The sequence below is a fragment of the Phyllostomus discolor genome, chromosome 6, assembly GCF_004126475.2.
Source record: "Phyllostomus discolor isolate MPI-MPIP mPhyDis1 chromosome 6, mPhyDis1.pri.v3, whole genome shotgun sequence".
NCBI classification, from domain to species: Eukaryota; Metazoa; Chordata; class Mammalia; order Chiroptera; family Phyllostomidae; genus Phyllostomus; species Phyllostomus discolor.
The window spans coordinates 26,237,056-26,256,210 of NC_040908.2; the positions used below are offsets into that span (position 1 = coordinate 26,237,056).

Consider the following 19,155-nt stretch of genomic DNA (forward strand, 5'->3'; position numbering starts at 1 on the left):
GAAAGACGCACAGCAGAGAAGTCCTTCAGTCGTCCTTATTTGAATCAAGGAGAGGAGGTGGGTGGAGCAAGCGCAAGTAACACATCAAGAACTCTGAAAGGCTATTTCAATAACCAGTTTGTCTTCTTTCCCTAATGTATCCTTCACCAGAGCTGAAGGTGATTCTTTCTAAGCACCAAGATTCAACTTTTTGTTTTTTCTCTCTCCTGTCAGTGAGGGGCATAACTAAGAGTTACAGATGGAAGGGAGTAGAGAGAAAAAGCAAGAGGCCAGGAAAAACAAGAGACCTAGAGTCATTAGACCCTAAACAGGTAGATGTTAGCAGGTTTTCTTGGATCAGACATCTGTAATTACCAACAACGAGTACCTGCTGGCCACCTTTTGTTTACAGAAACAAAATATTTTGTGATTCATTTATTTTATGTAACCACCAGGTATTTTTTCTAAACAGAAGTAACTGTACAGGAGAACGCACACATGTCCTGATGTGGAAATTGAAAATGCTTTCTCTAATAATGGATCTGTTATTTCAGAAGCAACAGATCAAATGTCACTACTTCAACCACACCCCCACAGGGACCCAAACCGCCCGTCGTGAAGTCTGGAGAAATGGGTCTGGCTGGGGCTTCTGTTCTTCTGTGGTGACTGCCCGAGTGAAAAAAAAATACCTCCCTCTGCCTGAATCCCCACCAGCCTGAAAGAGCTGGCAACGTCACTGGGCCTCACTTTACTTTTCTCCACAGCTGCACAAAACCAACCACCAGGGCTTTTCATGGTGTCACAGGATTGCAATTAATCAGCAGACACCAGCAAAATACATGGCTGTGGAATTTACTTGTAAAGAAAGCTGCGAGATTTTCAAATGCCTCTCATTTAGAAGCAATCACTTCAAAAATAACTCCTGATGGATGTTTAAACTTAGTCCTATATTTGCTCACCTTGCTTGGCAAAAACAAGCCTGTTTTGAAACGCCTGGTAGCTCTGGTTTATGAAAATCAGCCTACAGGTCCATCAATTCTGTCACCTTGGGTACAAGCCACACGACAATCGTATGGAGAACTAAGAGTGTGGTCAGGCCCAGGTCTGGGATAATTTGGAAATAGCCTATAATGCACCGCTGCCCTGAACCAAACACAGGGAGCCCAGAGCTGCCAGAGCTGAGGATGACTGGCTGAATGCACATGAGAACTGTGAGAAGTTCAGTGTCATTTTCAGGGTCCCAACTTTACAACAGGACTCAAACATTTGGTTCACAAATATTTATTAAACAACCATTACTACCAGGGACTGTCCTAGGAGTTTATAGCAGAGAACAGAGCCCCTGCTCTCCTGCGGCTTCCATGCTAGTCATGGATACACAGAAGCTTCCCTGACTCTGCCTGGCCGGGAGACAGAACCTACACAGTAGCATCGCCATCGCCTTCCTCTGATGCTTCCGGACCTCCTCCTCCACCAGGTCCAGTGCACAGCAGCAATTCAACAACGTTTTGCTGAGTCAATGTCAATATTTGGTGCCTCTTCCCTTACTTGTATTAACTCTGCCTTTAGGACACATGCACACAGGTTTGGGGGAGCTGCTGTATGTGCCAACCCCTTCTTGGGAGTGGAGAGCTGAGTGACACTGCACTAATCTTGTGGGGGAAGCAGGAAGGCTGGATGAGTGGTTAGAATGCAGCCCTATGGCAAAGAGTGGGAGGGGCACACAATTTGGAGCCAGGTGGACATGGATGTAAACCTGGTACTATCAATGGGGCTTTGGGCAACGTACTTAACCTGTTTCCTCATGGTATAATAACATCTATATCATAGGATTGTAGAGAGACTTAACAGCATATATGGTACTTGGAACACACGATTCACCTACGAAAAATGTTAGTTCTCTTCCTTTTTCTGTCTGCGCCCTCCCTTTCAGCCTCCCTTCCAGAAATAGACAGAAAGAGTGATTCTCGTGTTTGGCCTTGGAAAAATCTTGCCAGAATTGGGAGAACAATATACAAATAGAGAAACCTAAATACTAAAAGAAAAAATTTTTTTAAAGATTTTATTTATTTATTTTTAGAGAGGGAAGGGAGGGACAAAGAGAGAGAAACATCAATGTGTGGTTGCTGGGGGCTGTGGCCTGCAACCCAGGCATGTACCCTGACTGGGAATCAAACCTGCGACACTTTGGTTCATAGGCTGTGCCTATGATCCAAATCATAGCTCAATCCACTGAGCTATGCCAGCCAGGGCTAAAAGAAAAATTTTAAGGGTATTAAAACAGTGGTCTTCCCCCCAAAAAGAGTGAGCCTGAATGCAAAACTATGAACTTTAGTTAATAACAATAACGCGTCAATGTTGGTGTATTAACTGTAACAAATGTACTACTCTAATGCAAGATATTAACAACAGGAGGAAACTGGGAAGGGGCTGGGAGGAGAGGAACATATGGGAAGTCTTTGTACTACCTGCTCAGTTTTTCCGTAAACCTAGAATTGTTCTAAAGAGAGCTATTAATTAAAAGAAAATACTGGGAGTGCTCAAGGGACAGCAAGTGGCTGTGTGTGACGAGAGCACAGCCGGGGGATGTGTGCGGGGGGAAGGAGGCACAGCGGGACGGGTGGTCGCGTCAGACCGAGAAGGCTTAGATGCAACATCAAGGAATGTGCATTCTATTCTGTAGGCGGCAAGCCCTCTTCAGAGAGAGCTCGGAGTGAGCAGGTCTGTGATCTGGAAAAGAAGGCCAGGGCAGTGTGCAGGCTAGACTGGGTGAAGGGGGCATGTGCAATAGTCTAGATAAGAGGTAGCGAGGGTGGAAACCAGAGGCTGGAAACTAAGGGCCTAGGGGTCACATGTGGCCGCAGATGTTTTATTTGGATTACATGGTATTTCAAAAATAGTCCTTTATGAATTGGGAGATTTCATATCAACATCATCCTGAGTCCCAACTTTTGAAAAATCGGAACACCTGGCAATCCTGGAGACACGCCCCCGCAGAGCAGCAGTCACCTGGCTGGGATGAGGAGTGGCAGCGGGCCCCTTTGACGAGAAAGGCGTGTTCACCATTGTCCTCGCTACTGCCTAGTACTCCTGGTCCTTCAGGTGGGGTGTCCCTGTCCCTGATCACTGCTCTTATGCTCCCCTCCCAAACTTATGGAAGATCAAGAGGTAAATGAAATATTCACTGAACCCAAATCTCTATGAAAACACAGTTTGAGAACAAAGGGCGGATCAAGAGGGCTGCAGGTTTATGCCCATCCTCCTTACACTGATTTATTGCCTGAAACAGAGAGAACCGAATTTGTGACACCCCACCCCACCCCACTTTAAATGATAACAGCAGCGCAATGATGAGGAAAGGATGTATTTGAGGGACATTTTGGAGGCTGAAAGGGCAGCACTTGACAACTATTGCTTTAGACATGGAGTTGAAGGTCAGGAAGGAGACTCAACTCGGGCAGCTGGGGATGGAGGGCCATCCTTCAAGGCAGGGATCACAAGAGAACACACAGCAGTTCTGGGAATGAGGGAGGGTGGTCTAATGAGTTTGGTTAGGAATATCCAGCAATGACTGCTCCAGTTAGGGAAATACATTGTGCAAACCAGGAATTTTTTTGAGAGTGACAAGGAGCTCCATTAATAATCACACTGGGACAAACCAGGACAGCTGGTTACCTCCAGCTATGGCAGGCCCTTTAGAAAAGCTTAGAGTGGGTTTAGAGATGTCTCCAGCAAAAGAAATGGGAGGAAGCTTCATTGACTTAAGATAGCTGGGACCCAGTCAGAAAGAGACCAAAAACACACAGGAAGCAACCAAGTGCAAACCGACAGCACCGCCCTGCACTATCACAGGCTTGGGCTGTCCGGAGATGAGGTGGCTCATGCCTGCCCTGAGAGGGGGTGGTCAGGAAGCAGCTGCGAGTGGACTAGATTTCTTGCCTCTGAGACGCATACCTTAACGAAACTCTGGGAGGGTCTAGGAAAAGTCTGGAGAACCTGGAAGCAGTTACCGTCTGCCCACCCCCACCCTAAATACAGACAGACTCAGGGAAGCTTCCAACCACCTGTGCAAGCATGGGGTCCATTTGGGCAGCTCTGGATCTTAAAAGGGACTCCACAGAGCAAATGTAATGCTCTCTGAAAAAAAAAAACGCTACAGGCCTAAAAGAAGTCATGAGGCAGGTCCTGAAAAAACTTGCACTGCACCAGTAAAATATGTCTGGTTTATACCGCTAGACTGAAATAGTGACTTGTGTTAGACAAGATCGAGATGATAGATGGCTGTTTGGGAGTGCAACGCTGAGATGGGTTTTCCTCCTCACCAAGCATGGCTTCCAGGCAATTTTCCCCTTTATAAAGTCAACAGCAGCTGAGCTCCAGAAACCAGCAGGATCCAGCAATAACAGGACCAGGTTAGGCAGGTCATGAAAAAGGACAGCTCCAAAGAGAAAAAAGGTGTTCATTTCAGAGGTCAGATATAAGTGGGGTGCATGTATCGTAATTGTTAACAATCCCACCCTCTGAAGATCAACAGATCTACCCACTTTGGTGACTGTATTTTCTTAAAAACAAATTACACCCTTCAGTGGCATGCGGACTGGGGGTAAAGGATCACTTCTGCCCCTATCACATTCGGCCAAGTATAAAATTTCCGCATCTGCCATTTTGCCTAGCTCTCTCCCTGCGTTGCTCCAACCCCCACAGCTAAGTCCGAGCCACATTTTTCCAAGCTCAGTGTTTACATAGGATTTTATTTCGGCTGGTGAAACATCTGTATTTTTTCAGGGACTTAAATAAATGATCTATGCTGGGAATGTACAGTATAGGGTGATGTCAGGCCCCCTTTTTTTCTCGACTCACTGGGCAGAACAGGCAAACATTGTTTCAGCCTGTCGCTGGGAATGTGAATATTTATCCTGTCGACTTAATTCATACAAACAGAACTAAAGGCAGGCAGGCAGAAGTTTTTTATGGCTTTAAGTCAGACTGAAGTTGGGGGTGGGGGTGAGCAGGGGGGTGGCTGACAGAGGAATCTAAACTTTCTAATTCACAGAAACATGCCGGATCATATAACTCTCGGGAAATGGAAGTGGATACAGCAAAAATTATTTAAAAGGCAGACTGTGTGCGTGTGTGTAGGTGGGAAAGTAAGAGAGAGAAGTTCTCCAACTTTTTTGTCACTTCTAATTATTAAAACATGGTTCAGGACTTAGTTGTTTTCGGCCTCAGGAATATTAATCGTTATCTCCAACATTACCACGGGCTTCTCAGAAGCACCCCTCTTGCCCCCGACTTCCACAGTGTAGGGCACAGAGCTTGTTGGGTATACGTGCCTAGCCAGGTCACCTGTACAGAGAGCTCAGCACGATCTCTTTTCATTGAGAGCCCCGCTGTTACCAGCCTTGGAAGGCCGGTGTGGACTGGAGACAACACCCTGGGATACTTAGGCCACTCGGCCTGGTCATCCCTGCACAAGAGGGCTCCGTGGGCCCGTGCCGGCCACAGTTCCCCACCAGTCCAATCCCCTGGCTAGAGGGTGGGCCAGAGGGCATCTCAAGTGGCCACTCCCCAAACGTCACCCTGTTGATCAGATGTGAACACATCCTTAGAAAGGTCTTGGTGAGTTCCAAATGGTGACACCTCGCTGTGCTGGGAGAAGGTCACTGACTACGAAGTTAACTGCTTCCTAGCTGACTCTGGGTCGGGGAAAAGAATCACAGGAAAAAATGTTTTGTACATTTTATCTTTAAGGACTAAAATGTACAAAAACAGAAGTCTGTAGGAGCCTGGAAGTTTACTTTGTGTCTCAAATGCACTCCCTCCTTTCTAATAACACTCCCGCTGTTCTAGTTCAGGAACCAAAAGACCCTACACCTAGATCATGAAAACAGCTTACCCCGGTGGTAACTGCTCTCTGCTTCCAAAACTTATTTTACACATGGCTGCAGAGAAATCTTCTTAAAGCCAAGCCCTGATCATGTTACTCCCAAATTCAAAATCCTCCAATAATTTCCAGCCTCCAGTAGAGTTTACTGGGCACTGACGGCCCAACCCACCTTTCTAGGTTTACCCCTACTTCCTCCATTTCACATACCTGCTCTGTGGCCGCATGGGGCAGGAGCGTTCTCATTCCTGACAACTTACACCTGCTCTTCTGTCCAGGATGTTCCTCCCATCTCTCCCCCATCCTCTCCAGCTCTGCTCGTTGACATTCCATTCCTACTGTAAGGCCCACCTCCTCCAGAAAACCTTCCTCAGCTTTCTTTAGCTGCCCCCGACCCCGACCCTAAGATTTATTTACTTTTTCCCTACTTATTTCAGCTCATTTCATTACACACACACACACACTTTAAATTTTTTAATCATGTCACCATGGTTATCAATCTACATTTTCCCTTTCCTGGAGCAGAGCTCTTTGAAGAAAGGGGCTGTGGCCTGTTCTTCACAGCGCCTGGGCCCCAAGGGTATGTAGCTTTGTTTGAGACAGAGGGGCCCAATAAAGAAAGGATTTGTTGATTTGTAATTCTACCATGCCCCCTTGCCATGGGTAGCAGAAACAGAACCTATATTCGCAGCCGCAGTTGGGGTACTAAACCTCTCTAAACATTCCCCCCACACAGAGGTGTTGGGGGAAGTACATAAGTATTAAAAAGGACAGGGAATATACACTGTCCTGGACCGTCTCTAGCCCAGTCCTCCAAATTTTACAGTGTAATTAGGAGTCCTGGCACCCAGAAAAAGCATCATGGACCCCAAGTTGTTGGGGAAGGGCGAGTTTTAGAAAGTGATATGTCTAAACGCAACTTGACTGCATTTAGAACTGAAATGCAGTCGATCTTAATTCAACATACAAAGACTTGCATGTAAAGAATTAACAATTTACAAAACACTGATATAGTATCTGTTCTAACTAAAAAGTTCCCAACTTTAGAACACAAATACATGAGGTCTGTCTAGGAAGTATCCAGCCGTGTACTATGAAAAAGAGAGGCATTTATTGAAGAAGATACAAGAAACATTGTACACAGGACAATGACGTTTCAGTCCCCTTCAAAATAGGCACCCTGGGACCTCACAACACAGTTCTCCCAGCATCTCTTCCACTGTTCAAAACACTCTGCAAAATCCTTTGTTGTGATTGCCATCAGCTGCCCTGTTGTATTTTCCAGAATCTCACTGACAGTCTGAAATCTCTTCCCTTTCAAAAGTGATTTTAGTTTTGGGAAAAGCCACAAGTCACAGGGCACCAAATCTGGGCTGTAGGGGGGCTGAGTCACCTGGGTGATTTGGTGTTTCAACAAAAAACTCTGCACAAGATGTGATGCTTGAGCGGGTGTGTTGTTGTGATGAAGCTGCCAATCACTTGTTGCCCATAGCTGCAGACTTCTGAATCATTCAAATAGTTTATGTAGAGGGATGTTCAAGCTTAATGTAAAATTTAATGCTGATTTGCTGCTCTGCTCACTCAGTCATTTTGAGTGCAATGGCCACACAGTACATGTGCTCACTCAACAGTGTCTACCACCCCACTGACTGGTACAGTGAAGTTGTCACTGTTCATGCAAGCACACTCCAGTCCACTCTCCTTGGTTCCAGGTTACATCCATGTCACACAAACTGTTCTTGTTATATTAACAATAGCTGGACTTTTCCTAGAGAGACCTCTTACTTCTAAAAAGCTATGTGTAAAATCTTTGAAATTACAAACTATTTATTTGTAAAATTAGTCCCAGTTTAAATTCTTTAAGAGAAACTTTATTATAATTGGTAAAATTACCAAGTTGATTTTTCTATAATAGAAGTTTTTAAAAAACACTTAAAGAAGAGAAAGAGGAAAGAAAGCAGATATAGCACAGAGATGAAATCAAAGTTAAACAGTTTATGATCTAGTGCATATGTGTTCATAAATAATTAAAATTCAAGGCAGAAAACAGTTAAGTTCTGTAAAGTGAGGTAAAGAATAGAGGGGACAGAAATAAACTTGCTAGAAATATAGTAGATGATAAAAGTGATATTTAAACAGTAATGAAAAGACTGATTTATTCAGTAAATGATATTAAGACAACCAACTAGTTTTTTGGAAATAATATGGTTGGAACCCTACCCAAAATCTTGTATTGAAATAAATTCCAGATGGAGAAAACAATCAAACGTAAAAAAAGCAACTATAAAAATACTAGAAGAAAACAGGAAAATGTTTTATAATCTTTAGGTAAAAATAGGCTTTCTATAAGTCTGTCAACATAAAAAGGGGAAACTTGTGTATAGTAAAAAACACCGGGAATATTCAAGGGTAAAGGCAAAAGGGGTAAAATATTTGCCAATCTCCCTCAGGAACAAAGCTCTTGCAAATTAATAACAAACATGAAAGTAATTGAATGATATATGGCAGGGAGTCACAAACTTTCTCCATTCATAGCACCTCGGTAATCTTTTCACGGTGCCTCTAGGCCAAAAGAAATACCTAATAGTTCCATTTATTAAGTAGTTAGGTCCAAACAATGTAATAAGTATTTATGCCCTAATAATTTAGGAACTGTTTGAAAAAAATAATACACATAAGTTGAAAGAAAAAATATTTTGATTTCATTCTTTATTAACCACAAATACGTACTAATGGGCTGTGTGTGCCTACTGGATACTTCACAACTTTCCAAGCCTTGGAAGCGCTGGGCTCCACCACCCGCATTCCTGCTCCATATTGACTTTCTCATGGTGCGTGCTTTTTATTGCAGCAACAATCAAATGCTCAACTTTGCAAAGATATATAGCATCTTGGAAAGGAATGCAGTGTAAGCTAATGTTGATAACTGTAAATGACTTCAAGCTAGTAGTTTTCATAATATCTCACAGATGGTAGACGTCCTTGTGTTTCTCTCCCATATTTAACATTTCCCACAGAGCTCTGGCACACACTTTGGGAACTGTAAATATTTAGCAAAGAATATAAACAACACACAGATGAAATACAAATAGTCAATAAATATATGAAGACATGTTGAATGTCATTAATGCTTAAGGAAGGGTAATTAAAACAATACATTTTTTAAAGACATTTTTTTCTTAAAAATTAGTAGGTAAAAAACCAATATGCTCATTCATCATCGGGGGGGAAGACAGATTGTCACAACCCTTTGGGAGGGGCAACCAGCAGGGCCATCTCGTTGCCCATACAATTTTTTTTTCTCTACAGTGGCCTGCGCTGGAGCTGGACAAAGCAGCAACTTGGAGGTCTGGGAGTTGCTGCCAACAAGGGAAAACACGCACTTTCTCCAGTCTTGCATTACCCACTTCTGGGCCTTCCTCTCGCTGACACAGAGGTATGGGCCAAGGTCAGAGGTGCCCAAGGATGGTCTTCAGTAGCACTGACTCTACCAGGAAAATTTAGAAACAGCCAGTACAGGTCCAACTGAAAACAATTATGGAATATTCCTATAAGTATCCCATCACATAAAGCCAAGCTATATAGCTATTAAAGAGTGTTGTAGATTTACATAAGACACACTAAGTGAAAAAGCAAGCTACAAAAATAATATGACACATTTTTATTGATACCAAATTACTGACAATGCAGGTGGGATTTTTTTTTTAATTTGATGATTTTTTTAATGGGCTCCCATTAGCCAAGTTTGGGGCAATTTTACTTTTTAATTTATTTTTACTTTTTGATTAATTACATTTTATTTTATTTTATTTTAGGAGTAAAATTTTGTTGAATTTTTCTATAATTTAGAAAGCTTTGTAGTAAAAATGTATTACTTTTCTAAAAACTTTCTTTGGGGAGATAATTATATCCTCATAACAGGTTGTAAAAATAGTGGAGTGGAACTTCTCCGTGGCTTCTTGCAGAGCTGCAGCGCTGCAGCACAACCAGAAAACCGATGCAGGCGTGTTACTGTGAACTAGGCTACAAAACTTATTCAGTTTTGCCATTTTTCACATGTATTCATTTGTATGTGTGTTGTGTATCTGTGTGAGCAATTAAAAAAATTTTTTTATTGATTTTAGAGAGGGGGAGGCAGGGAGGGAAAGGGAAAGAGAAAGAGAGAAAGAGAGAGAGAGAGAGAGAGAGAGAGAGAGAGAGAACAAACATCAATGTGTTGTTCTACTTATTGATGCGTTCATTGGGTTGCTTCCTGTATGTGTCCTGACTGAAGATCGAACCCGCGACCTTGGCATATTGGGATGACACTCTAACCAACCCTTCCTGGGCATGTGTGAGCTACTTTCTCCCATGTATGGGTTTGTGTAACCACCACCACAATCAAGAATACAAACCCCCTATCACCACAGAGAAGGAATGCATTATTTTTAGAATCAGAAACAATAAAAGTAAAATAATATTCTTTTTATCATGTATTCCCTAACTCCATACTCAGTGTTAAAATCCACATACTAATTATTGGTACAGGTGGCTATGCACTATTTTCCACTAGGAGACAGAAATCAAAGAAAACGAACTTCTCAATGCACCCAAAAGAAAGCTAGGACTTTCCAGGGCTCCTCCTGGTCTCTTCCTTTGCCTCCTTGGATCTGTGCCCCACATGGTTGGAAGAGCAGTCGGAGGAGAGGCCCACTGAGGGTAGGGAGGGCTGGCAGCAGGGGACGTGGGGATGGCATTCTTGAGAGTTACAGTAACATCACCGGCATTGTCTCTTCAGCAAGCAAAATCAAAGAAAATGCAGAGTTAAGGTATTAATTTGCATTTTCTAGATTTCAGTGCTGCCATACAATCCTCCTAGCAAGAGTCTGACCGACAGAAAACTGGCTTTCAGCATCAGGCCCTCGGGCTGGTAACATACTTGCTCCAAGCTGCCCAGTGAGGGGGTTTGGGAAAAAGGCCCCGAAAACCTGGGCCTGGGCTGGAGCCAGCCCTGGGAGTCTGCGGCTGATAGCATACTGCAATAATAGAGTCCTCCTTCTGAAAACTGAATGTGGAAACTTATTTTCTGACTCTTCAGGTTGCAGCTTATTTCAAAGGTCATCAAAGTAAACAAAGGAAAAGACTGTGAATCTTTGTAAGTCAGAAAGTGACAACTGTTTATAAAGCAGCAGTTTATATTTTCACATGACGGAAGGAAAAAAATGATTCCTCTAAGTCCCTGGGAATAGAGGTTTGGGTGGTTCCCCCTCCCGTCCTCCCTAGTTTGTCTGTCTGCTGGCCGTCCCACACCTCCCGCGGTGAGGTCTGGACACATCTGCTGCACCCATTTCGTGTGGAACTAACAGTCTACTGGGTGGCTGGGGTTTGTGGAACAAACCAGGCAGTGTCTCAAGGGGCAAAAGCCTCTGTAGCCCTTACTGGTATCTGCCTTCCACAATCCTGCTGAGTGCGTGTGACGTCCACAGTCACACAGGCAGGCTGCACACGGCCAGGCCTCTCCAAATCTTGAACCCTGTCTCCTACGAGGGCATCTTGTTCAGAGAGGGGCGCGGTTTCATGCAGGCCACCTGAAACAAAAGGCCAGTGGAACCAGTCCTATGCACTTCGGGAGTGACTGAAAACCTCTTTTCACTCGAGTTTTCTTGGTTGAGCTGATCATAAACTCTGGGCAATCTTCTGACTGGGTTTTATATCTATTTTTAGACATATTTCAAAATAATGAAACCAGATGACATTAAAATAATAATCTAAAAGGTACTTTTTACATAGGATGCCATGTTAATTAATCACGTGCTTCCAAGTCTATTCTAAGGACAGCATATTATTTCTACTTACCCACTAAGGCCCAGCTCATCGGCTCCTTCTGTGAAGTTCTCCCTGGCAATTCTAGGTCGTGGCCATCTCTCCACCCTCTCATTCCATAGTATTTATTATCTGAACCACTCATTTGGCACCTAAGAGATGTTGCCTTGATTGCTATTTATCTTTTTATGTAAACTGTGTTGTTTTATCTCCTACAGAGCCTTACTGGAATGCAAACGTTTGTTGATTTGATTTTAAATTTAAGTCAATTACCATGTGGGCTGAGATAAACAGTACTTTCAAGGCAATAGTTAACTCCATAGTGAAAGTAAACACCAAGACTGCTTGCAAATGGGCTGGCTTACAAAGATGACCAATGAATGCAAGCCCTTGAGACTCGATGGGTTTGTGGTGTGGGCCATCAGCCTGCTTTCCCTAGCCTACTAACGGGTTGTGTTATCTACACGAATTCATCAACTTCCAAGCCCATCTTGAAGAAACTCATAATCTTCCCTCTAAACCCACTTCAGTTCAAACACTGGTGCCTCTGTGCAATCACTTCTCGCAGGAACTGTTAAGTTTATTTGTTGAATAAATAGCCGAACAAAACAATGAGTCTAAGTAAAGTATAGATACTAAGAAGTATCTATAATCTTTTGGCCTTCTCCTTTCTATATGTATATACCCCTTAGTGGGTAAGTAGAAATAATACGCTGTCTTTAGAATATATATATATATATATATATATATATATATATATATAATTTAAAGATTTTAGTTATTTATTTTTAGAGAGAGGGGAAGGGAGGGAGGAAGAGGGGAGAAACACCGACGTGTGAAGGAGTCATCAATAGGTTACTTTTTGCATGTCCCCAGTCGGGGACCTGGCCCACACCTGAGGCGTGTGCCCTGACCAGGAATCAAACCTGTGACCCTTCGGTTTGCAGGATGATGCCCAACCCACTGAGCCACACCAGTCAGGGCAGCTTTCACTATATTGTTGGAAGGCTATGAGGATCTGATTTAGGAAAGTTCTAAGAGAAGTTGTTATGGATTTCCCCCCCGTAAACAAGTCCTCCCAGCCAAATAGTCTGCCCACTACCTAATTAAGCATCAGTTAGTGGGCAGAGATGCTGTTAACCAACCTACAATGCACAGGGCAACCCCTCTCAACAAAGAGTTACCCAGCTCAAAATGCCAACAGTGCTGAGGAAGAAAGAGCCCGGCTTACTGCAGGAGCTCAGGCTTTGCAGTCAAGACTGAGTTGGTGACCTTTGGGGACATTATATAATCTCTCTGAACCTCAATTTCCTCACCTATAAAATAGAGCTGATAACATCATCTCATGAGGTATTGTTACATCTGAAAGATAATTAGTGTGAAAAGTACTTAGTCGTCCTTATTAATTAATGAATGCCCTGTGTGTGATTCTAATTTTCCAGTGCACTTCAGGCATCTCTCTGTGTTGGTGTAGAAAGGAGACTCACCTCACCCCTCTCCATTCATCTGGGGTATCTAAGTTCTCCTGGTTCTGAGTTACTAAGTAGCTTTCTTACTCCTCCCTGGGGTTTGCTTGTGTCCTTTCTTTGGCAGTTCTTGCTTGGCCACTGGATTTCTCTGCCTGTTGCAGGAATGGTCCTTAGCGATACTTTTTTAGTGGTCTCTGAGGATTTTTCCAGGAACTGTGCTTCCTAACTAATCATCTTACTGCAGCTCATAACAATAATCATGTGTGTGGCAAGGGTAAGTTAAGGATTATGCCTGGTGTTTTGAGAAGTATAAGTATAGTACTTGTTATCAAGTTTGCCCTTTTTGTCACAAGCTAAATTTTCTCCATTTGTGATTTACGTCTAGAGTAAGTGGTGCCATTCGGTGTTTCAGAAGAATAATTTGGTAACCCTTGAAGACATTAGTTTTGTCAGCTATGACCTCAAGAGGTTTATCTTTGATACTTTTTCTAACAGAGCACGCTCCATATATTCATGTATCCAGAGGTCGAATTTCCAGCTCCTTTGTAAAGGCAATTTGTAAATATTTTTTCTTTTATTTCCCAATTTAGCACAGATTTAGCAAGTTAAACAGGTTCTTTGCAATTCTACCAAATAAAAAATAAGTTAAATTTCACTTAAAACAGTGAAATACTGTGCTTGCTTGGATAGCTCCTAGACTAAAACTGGAACGATACAGAGAAGACGGGCACGACCCCTGCGCAAGGATGGCACGCAGACTTGGGAAGCATTCAATATTTTTTATGGCCCAGGGGCAAATTCAGCATAAAATAAATGCTAATGTAGAAAATTAAACAAAGTGAAACACCAACAAATGAAAATTAGTGTCTAGTAAACTATAGTTTACTGCAAGTGACTGCAAATGCAGTTAATAAAAGATGTAAGAAAGGTGGGGTAAAGGAAAGGCTCACTTTCTGAAGAATGAGAAGTTTTACTTTGGAAAGTCACAGGTAAAGAGACCAGGGTGTATCTGAAATTGCATACACGCAGGTAGTAGTTAACCTCCATGGCCACCCAGGTCTTCGTATTTCTCACATCTTCAGCAATTGCAGTGAAAAACGCAGGATATTCAATTGTTTCAATGCGGTTAGAGTGTGAAGGTGGGTGAAGAAGGCAGGTATCCACAGCACAGTGGAAGACGACAAGGAGAAATCATTAAGTTTATGCAGAATATCTCTTAGTACTGGAGGACAATGAGGCCAAGAAACAAGTCATCAATGTTCCCAATGAAGCTACTAACTAAAATAAGAAATTAAGAGTCCCTGTATTTCTATGAAAAAAATATTAGAGTTCCTCAAAAAAAATTAAAAATAGCATTACCCTATGATACCACTTCTGGGTATATATTCAAAAGAACTGAATGGAGGGTCTCAAAAAAGCTATTTGTACATCTAGCTCACAGCAACATTATTCATGATAGCCAAAAGATGGAAGCGACTCAAGTGCCCACTGACAGATAAATGAACAGACAAAGGAGGTATGTACACATAAAATGGAATATTATTCAGCTATAAAAAGGAAAGATGTTTTGACACAGGCTACAACAAGGATGACCCTTACGGACATTATGCACGGAGAAATAAGCCAGTCACAAAAAAACAAATACTGTATGATTCCACTTATATGAGGTATCACGGATAGTGAAACTCATAGAAACAGCAAGTAGAATGGTGGCTGCCAGGAGTTGGGGGCGTGGAGAAACAGGGAGCCACTGTTCAACGGGCCTGTGGGTTTCAGTTTTGTGAGATAAACAAGTTCTGGAGAGTGGCTGCATGAGGATGTGAACACACGGGGCGGGCAAACGTAGGTTCACAGCTGCAAGTAAAACAGTGTATTCTTGTATTATTCACTAATTATTGCATGATTTATTTGTGTCGCACAAATAAACGCTTTAACCTACTTTTGTCTACCCTTGTATTTAATGCTAGTGAACACTTAAAACTGGTTAAAATGGTACATTTTACGTGCTACTTATCACAGTTAAAATTTTAAAAAACTTTAAAAAGATGTCCTGCATTCACGTCACCAATATGGAATACGGTAATACTGTGTTTGGTGTCATTTTGGGGAATGTTTCAAGTTCTCTGATTACAGAGGTCCTCCATCTATTACAGAGCCTTGTGATATAAACGTCTAATCACGGGCTGCACACATGAAACTGATACAATACTGTATATGTCAGCTGTACTTTAAAAACTTGAAAACAAAGCCTTGCAGGTGAACTGCACGTGTGCTTTGGAGTACCAACTGTACTGTGAGATTGTGTTAACTCGATGCCCTCAGAATCCCATTCTGACTTCTTTTAATCTTTACAAAAATAAGCATCAGGTGCTAATTAAAAATAGCCAAGTCCATCATTAGGGGCAAGCTACAGGGCTGTGCAAACTGCAGAGAAAGGGAGAGTTTTGAAGTAACACTGAGATGCTGAAATGTAGGAGCGAATGTAATAACCTGTTTTATTGCTTTTTCTAGTGTCCACTGCTCTTCCTGTCTCTCTACTACTGGGTGGGGCGGGGGAAGGGCACACAACCACCGAGACTAAATTCTTCGACAAAGTTTAATTTTTGAAACTTTCTCCATTGTAGACTATTTTAAAAAGTATTATTATGTTCAGCAGAGAAGACATAGTTGAGACTATTATTATGATCTGTATGCCCTTATGAGTCATCTTGAGGGGGTACGAAAGCTTGTCTCATATCACACATTTGTGCTGAACCTTACACTCTCCCTTCCATGCAGTATCTGCTTTCTCTTTGCTCCTAGCTAAAGACCTTCTCAATATTTTGGTCTCTTTCATGATCCCACTCCACACCACTTTTTAAAACACTGTTGATAACTTTACCTTTCATTTAGTTATTCTGAAATCCGTTCAAAATTTCAGAAACTCACCAATTCAACTTAACATCAAGATAGTCCTTTCCTGCTCTCCACCCTCCCAGTCCTTATCCATCCCAATACTATACACAGGTCAGAAAACCCACTGGCTGTAACCCACGTACTTTCTTCTCTAGTTCACTGTAGCAAAGACACCTCCCCCAGTACCTCCAGGGATCCAGCTGTGAAGCTGAAATAATATCACCAACTTTCCCTCTATTGCTCTGGATGAGCAAGTCATAAAGACTGCTGACCTCCCTGATTCTTATAAGATGTGTCATGCACAGTTATTATTGCTATCTCTATCCTGGTTTCCCACGACTCTTACTTCATGCCCCTTGATCTTGACCACAAAACACTGTTACTAAACAGCTCACTCAGTCTCCTGATTCCTCATTCCTGCCTTTGGTCAGTCTTGCCAGCTGCCCTTTAAACTTGGAAGAGTCTCCATGTGCATTTGCCAAGATGCTATTTCAAATGCTTCCTCCTTACTCGTGTGTGCCTGACTGCTCTCCATATGAACGACCAAGGGAACCCTTCCTAGAGCAGAAGAAAATACATGATGAAATGCAACACAGAACACACTTTGCCCATTAAATACTTGGGGGGTAAATCTCTGTTATCTCCTAGACCTGATGCAAGAATCACTTGTACCTTATAGAAAGTCAATTTTATACATTGAATCCTTCCCTTCAGAGTAATTACAAAACAGATTCTGGGGTCCTACATCAGATCCACACAGTCAAAATCTTCAGGACAAAAGCTTGGGAATCTGTATTTTAAACAGTACCCCAGGTAACTCTTGTGTCAGGTAAGGTTGGGAAACATTTGACAGCCTGTCAGATCATCCTGTTTTTGTCAGTGTCTCAACAACCAGAGGTCTGAAGATGTGTAGTCAGATGGCCTGAATTCTCGAGGATTTAGTCATGAAGATTCTACTTATTCCAGCCATGCTGATAATTTGACTTAAAATTAATACTATGTTATTTTTGTATTCTAATTTTTCTGTTTTTGATTTGTTGGTTATTTTCCCAAGTCATACTATTCAAGACTCTGGTGATGAATTATACTGCTTTATATCCACCCAGTGCTTAATTAGTACAGTATTGAGTATTTAATTGGAACTCAATTAAAACCTTACTGATTGGTGGGTACAGGCACCACCCAACTTAAAAAAAAAAGCTTAAAAACTCCCCATCTGGAAGCCAACCTGAGAAGCACAGCACACTTCCACCACCACCAGGTTAATGAAAATGCAAATGCAAATTTCAAGTTTGTCTCTTGCCTTGAAATAGCAAGGCAATTATTCAGCGATTTGGCCAGATTTCTAGAACCTATTGTTATGCCTTGTCTGACTGCCTAGATGTCTCATAATAGAGTCAACTTCCTTTCATCCCCCAAGGATTACTGCTTTGACCTGTGTTCTTTCCACCATCATGCCGGGGAGATCTCAGAGTTAATGATTTGCATCTGATAGTGTATCATAAAAATTCAAGTAGCAAGCCTGCTTTCAGGCAAGGACACACAGGAACACTTCTCAGAAAGAAAGAGAAGTTTCATGTTGAACACTGCAAATGTTCAAGGATTCTTATTTTAAAACATACTTATTCAAAACTTGAAGACCACTCTAGATTAAAGTATACATGAATCATATCAAAAGAAAGAAATGTGGGACCCTTTCTAAACCGTGAAAAATTACCAATTTTATAATGTCCAGGAAAATAAAGTTGAGCAAACAACAATGTGTCAATTTACTCAAGAGGTTAAGGCTGAAACAGGTTTCAGTTTGGGGTGGGGGGGTGTACTAAAGCTATGCACAATATTACATTTTGTAGGATGGACCCATTCTCCATTAAATAAAAAGCTTCAAAGGCAAACAATGAACGCTCTGTCTGATGAGATTCATCCCTGAAACTGAGCAGATTTCTAAATCAATGCATAGACCAGGCTATTTCTAAACTACTTCCCATCAACCTCAGCACAATGTCAACTAACAATAACAAGTTAATGTTTTCCAGTAATCTTCACTGTGCTATTTAATTGCCAGCACTCAGGCCAAGGTAAACTCCGCAGTAACAAAAGAGCTAACATCACAATCAAGGAACAAGATTAATGAATTTACATTTCTGCTTTGAAGTGAATGCTGAAAATCATGCCCATAACATACCCTTTTTCAGCCATTGGACTTTAACTGTGCCAAATAGTTTATAGAGTGATTGGAAGGTAAAGTTTTAAAATATTCCTGTTTTTAATTAATCATGAGCTTCAGTCCTCGGGGAATTATTTTTTAGATCAAGAACATCCTCTTTGTAGTATTATAAGGCATATAACTCCCATATTGTCAAACACAATTTCTAAACCCTGACCACCATTCTTAAAGTTTTTTTAAAAAATTGAAATATCACCTAACATGCCAAAAACTGAAATGCACTGTGTGATGAATTTTTATATATGCCTAACTATACAGTTTTCAGTTGTAATAATATAACTCAACAAATGATTCCATTACATAAAATTATTACAAACAATCACGTTTGCTCTAACAGGTACATTATAGCATTCTTTTGTACTGGGATTAAAAGGAAGCATTCTCATCTCTCACTTGGACTTAACTGGTAACAGTGGATACTGAGTATTCATAATATAAGAAACAGAAGCACTCGCTTTTTGTGGGGAGAGGGATGAACCTTCAAAATACACAGTAAGAAAATGCTCTTATAAAATGCTCTTAGAAAAACCAAAATGTGCATCTTTTGCTACAAAGGGTAAAAGATCATTAATTGATTTTCAAATTCTGATTTGTTTGTAAACTCACCCCTGAATATGTCAACTCTTCAATACACCAAATGAATTAAACCTTCATAGTTTTTCCAACTAAAACAGTTTTACCGTCTATGGATCAAATTATTTGGTCTGCGTTCCAAACCTCCCTCCGTATACATTTTGGTTACTTAATCGCTAAGAAAGTCTACCAGCATTTCCCTTTTCTACTACACTGAGAAGTCACTGTCATTTCAGCAGCTATGAATATGTGCTAACTTTTCCCTTTGTTGAAATACCTACTCCCCAAGCTGCTGATGGATCACGAAACCCAGGCCCAGGATATAC

General features: G+C 41.7%; 1 protein-coding gene and 1 non-coding gene across 6 annotated transcripts in view; one reads left to right on the plus strand and one right to left on the minus strand.

The window, feature by feature from the left end:
* Positions 1-19,155, minus strand: part of THADA (THADA armadillo repeat containing) — a 287,667-nt gene that overhangs the window by 89,232 nt on the left and 179,280 nt on the right. The window lies entirely within an intron of this gene.
* On the plus strand, positions 13,809-13,915 carry LOC114501089. The gene has a single exon (XR_003684863.1). It is a non-coding gene; the product is annotated as a U6 spliceosomal RNA (small nuclear RNA).